The sequence below is a fragment of the Durio zibethinus genome, unplaced genomic scaffold (assembly GCF_047325235.1).
Source record: "Durio zibethinus cultivar Kanyao isolate XHJ-2024 unplaced genomic scaffold, ASM4732523v1 HiC_scaffold_68, whole genome shotgun sequence".
Lineage (NCBI taxonomy): Eukaryota > Viridiplantae > Streptophyta > Magnoliopsida > Malvales > Malvaceae > Durio > Durio zibethinus.
Window position 1 is genome coordinate 77,501 of NW_028322691.1, and position 5,000 is coordinate 82,500.

A 5,000-nucleotide genomic window follows, 5' to 3' on the forward strand; every position below is an offset into this window, starting at 1 on the left:
CGCAACCGCAGCTTCTGCTCGCACCACCCCAGGGAGCCGTTGCCCGATTCAGGGACTTGGTCTGGGGTCTAGGGCAGCATCCGCCGCGTGCACGGGCTGGAGCTCGGCTCCCTTTTTTTGCATGCAAGCCAACCGATCGAGGCCATGGGCGCCTGCCGGTCACCGGAGCAACCAGTCGCCGGACAAAAATCGCCGGAAGGCATGCACGCCCTGTATTTCGTTCGAGGGACGTTGGCCGGGGTGCACGCAATGGGAGGCCCATCGCGCACACCTACTCCCCCCGTGGGGGGGGGAGAGGGGGTGCCGGACCACCACCCCCTAAAGAGCATTAGAGATTTTACAGATATGCTACCAGTAGACGTTAAAATGTCTGAAACGGGGACACTTTTTCCAAACAAGCAAATCCCACACCGAGGGTGCGCAGGTGCCGATGGTGGTCGAGGCATGTGCCCGCAACAAGGGCCAACGTGAGCCGATGGTGGTCGAGGCAACCGCCCGCACCAGCTCGAGGCATGTGCCCACACCAAGGCCCGGCATGTATCGATGGTGTTCGACGTAGGGGCAATCTTCTGCTGATGGTGGTCGAGGCAAGAGCCCGCACCAAGGGCCAGCGTGTGCCCATGGTGCTCGAGGCAACCGTCCGCACCAGGGCCCAGCGTGTGCCGATGGTGGTCGAGGCAACCGCCCGCACCAGGGCCCAGCGTGTGCCGATGGTGGTCGAGGCAACCGCCCGCACCAGGGCCCAGCGTGTGCCGATGGTGGTCGAGGCAAGCGCCCGCACCAGGGCCCAGCGTGTGCCGATGGTGGTCGAGGCAAGCGCCCTCACCAAGGCCGAGCGTGTGCCGATGGTGGTCGAGGCAACCGCCCGCACCAGGGCCCAGCGTGTGCCGATGGTGGTCGAGGCAACCGCCCGCACCAAGGCCGAGCGTGTGCCGATGGTGGTCGAGGCAAGCGCCCGCACCAGGGCGCAGCGTGTGCCGATGGTGGTCGAGGCAAGCGCCCTCACCAAGGCCGAGCGTGTGCCGATGGTGGTCGAGGCAACCGGCCGCACCAAGGGCCGGCGTGTGCCGATGGTGTTCGAGGCAACCGCCCGCACCAGGGCCCAGCGTGTGCCGATGGTGGTCGAGCCAGGAGCCCGCACCAAGGGCCGGCTTGTGTCGATGGTGTTCGGGGCAACCGCCCGTACCAGGGCCCAGCGTGTGCCGATGGTGCTGGGGGCAAGCGCCCGCACCAGGGCCCAGCGTGTGCCGATGGTGCTGGGGGCAAGCGCCCGCCCCAGGGCCCAGCGTGTGCCGATGGTTATCGGGGCAATCGGCCGCACCAGGGCCCAGGGTCTGCCGATGGTGCTCGAGGCAACCGCCCGCACCAAGGCTCAGCATGTGCCGATTGTGATCGAGGCAACAACCCACACCAGGGCCCAGCTTGTGCCGATGGCGGTCGAGGCAAGTGCCCGTACCGAAGGGCAGCCTATGCCGATGATGGTCGATGCATGTGCCATCACCATGCGTCATCATGTGCCATTGATGGTCGAGGCCTTGGCCGAAGTTCGATTTTGAGCCACGGTGCCCATGCTTGGCTCCAGCATGTGCTGGTGCCGCATTTTTTTCACTCGGGACAGCATCGCCGGAGCATCGCCGGAGCATCGCCGGAGTACCGCCGGAGAACCTGACCGGCGGCATTGGGGTTCCGGCGATTGGGAGGGGGGCCGGGGGGGTGTGCGCACATGATGTGCGATGGGTGCTGGTACTTGGCCTTGTGTTGGCCCCCTATCCCTCATCAAACCTCTGAGAATTCACACCCCCTTAAAGAGCATTTGAGATTTTACAGGTTTGCTACCAGTAGCCGTTAAAGTGTCTGAAATGGGGACACTTTTTTCAAACGGTCACAAAATCTTCTCTACTTCGAGTTTTTAGCTGAATTTTTTTGTGCATGCCAACAAAAATAGAAGGATCATGCCTACAAAATTTGGGGCCAAAAATCCTTATAAAAAAATTTTAAAAAATCCCGAACCGCAAAAAGTTTCGAAAATCGTGAAAAATAGAAAACGAGTCATCTTCCAACGAAACTTCACGTGAAGGCTTAGGGGACCATTGTATGAATTTACAAGCCATAAAAATGGCATTGGCACGGCAGAAATTTGAAGATGTGCCTAAACCCACCAGGGCCCAACGTGTGCCGATGGTGCTCGAGGCAACCGCCCGCACCAGGGCCCAGCGTGTGCCGATGGTGCTCGAGGCAAGCGCCCGCACCAGGGCCCAGCGTGTGCCGATGGTGGTCGAGGCAACCGCCCGCACCAGGGCCGATAGTGTGCCGATGGTGCTCGAGGCAACCTGTCGCACCAGGGCCCAGCGTGTGCCGATGGTGATCGAGGCAACCTGCCGCACCAGGGCCCAGCGTGTGCCGATGGTGGTCGAGGCAAGTTCCCGCACCAGCGCCCAGCGTGTGCCGATGGTGCTCGAGGCAACCGACCGCACCAGGGCCCAGCGTGTGCCGATGGTGCTCGAGGCAACCTGCCGCACCAGGGCCCAGCGTCTGCCGATGGTGCTCGAGGCAACCTGCCGCACCAGGGCCCAGCGTCTGCCGATGGTGCTCGAGGCAAGCGCCCGCACCAGGGCCCAGCGTGTGCCGATGGTGGTCGAGGCAAGCGCCCGCACCAGGGCCCAGCGTGTGCCGATGGTGGTCGAGGCAACCGCCCGCACCAGGGCCCAGCGTGTGCCGATGGTGCTCGAGGCAACCTGCCGCACCAGGGCCCAGCGTGTGCCGATGGTGCTCGAGGCAACCGACCGCACCAGGGCCGAGCGTGTGCCGATGGTGGTCGAGGCAAGCGCCCGCACCAGGGCCCAGCGTGTGCCGATGGTGGTCGAGGCAACCTGCCGCACCAGGGCCCAGCGTGTGCCGATGGTGCTCGAGGCAACCGACCGCACCAGGGCCGAGCGTGTGTCGATGGTGCTCGAGGCAAGCGCCCGCACCAGGGCCCAGCGTGTGCCGATGGTGGTCGAGGCAACCTGCCGCACCAGCGCCCAGCGTGTGCCGATGATGCTCGAGGCAACCTGCCGCACCAGGGCCCAGCGTCTGCCGATGGTGCTCGAGGCAACCTGCCGCACCAGGGCCCAGCGTCTGCCGATGGTGGTCGAGGCAAGCGCCCGCACCAGGGCCCAGCGTGTGCCGATGGTGGTCGAGGCAACCGCCCGCACCAGGGCCCAGCGTGTGCCGATGGTGCTCGAGGCAACCTGCCGCACCAGGGCCCAGCGTGTGCCGATGGTGCTCGAGGCAACCGACCGCACCAGGGCCGAGCGTGTGCCGATGGTGGTCGAGGCAAGCGCCCGCACCAGGGCCCAGCGTGTGCCGATGGTGGTCGAGGCAACCTGCCGCACCAGGGCCCAGCGTGTGCCGATGGTGCTCGAGGCAACCGACCGCACCAGGGCCGAGCGTGTGTCGATGGTGCTCGAGGCAAGCGCCCGCACCAGGGCCCAGCGTGTGCCGATGGTGGTCGAGGCAACCTGCCGCACCAGCGCCCAGCGTGTGCCGATGGTGCTCGAGGCAACCTGCCGCACCAGGGCCCAGCGTGTGCCGATGGTGGTCGAGGCAAGCGCCCGCACCAGGGCCCAGCGTGTGCCGATGGTGGTCGAGGCAACCGCCCGCACCAGGGCCCAGCGTGTGCCGATGGTGGTCGAGGCAACCTGCCGCACCAGGGCGGAGCGTGTGCCGATGGTGGTCGAGGCAAGCGCCCGCACCAGGGCCCAGCGTGTGCCGATGGTGGTCGAGGCTGCCGATGGTGGTCGAGGCAACCTGCCGCAGCAGGGCCCAGCGTGTGCCGATGGTGCTCGAGGCAACCGACCGCACCAGGGCCGAGCGTGTGCCGATGGTGCTCGAGGCAAGCTGCCGCACCAGGGCCCAGCGTGTGCCGATGGTGGTCGAGGCAACCGCCCGCACCAGGGCCCAGCGTGTGCCGATGGTGATCGAGGCAACCGACCGCACCAGGGCCCAGCGTGTGCCGATGGTGCTCGAGGCAACCTGCCGCACCAGGGCCCAGCGTGTGCCGATGGTCGTCGAGGGAACCTGCCGCACCAGGGCCCAGCGTGTGCCGATGGTGGTCGAGGCAAACGCCCGCACCAGGGCCCAGCGTGTGCCGATGGTGCTCGAGGCAACCGACCGCACCAGGGCCCACGTGTGCCGATGGTGCTCGAGGCAACCTGCCGCACCAGGGCCCAGCGTGTGCCGATGGTGGTCGAGGCAAGCGCCCGCACCAGGGCCCAGCGTGTGCCGATGGTGCTCGAGGCAACCGACCGCACCAGGGCCCAGCGTGTGCCGATGGTGGTCGAGGCAAGCGGCCGCACCAGGGCCCAGCGTGTGCCGATGGTGGTCGAGGCAAGCGCCCGCACAAGGGCCCAGCGTGTGCCGATGGTGGTCGAGGCAAGCGCCCGCACCAGGGCCCAACGTGTGCCGATGGTGCTGGGGGCAACCGCCCGCACCAGGGCCCAGCGTGTGCCGATGGTGGTCGAGGCAAGCGCCCGCACCAGTGCCCAGCGTGTGCCGATGGTGGTCGAGGCAAGCGCCCGCACCAGGGCCCAGCTTTTGCCGATGGTGATCGAGGCAACCGGCCGCTCCAGGGCCCAGCGTGTGCCGATGGTTATCGGGGCAACCGGCCGCACCAGGGCCCAGGGTCTGCCGATGGTGCTCGAGGCAACCGCCCGCACCAAGGCTCAGCATGTGCCGCTGGTGATCGAGGCAACAACCCACACCAGGGCCCAGCTTGTGCCGATGGCGGTCGAGGCAAGTGCCCGTACGGAAGGGCAGCCTATGCCGATGATGGTCGATGCATGTGCCATCACCATGCGTCATCATGTGCCATTGATGGTCGAGGCCTTGGCCGAAGTTCGATTTTGAGCCACGGTGCCCATGCTTGGCTCCAGCATGTGCTGGTGCCGCATTTTTTTCACTCGGGACAGCATCGCCGGAGCATCGCCGGAGTACCGCCGGAGAACCTGACCGGCGGCATT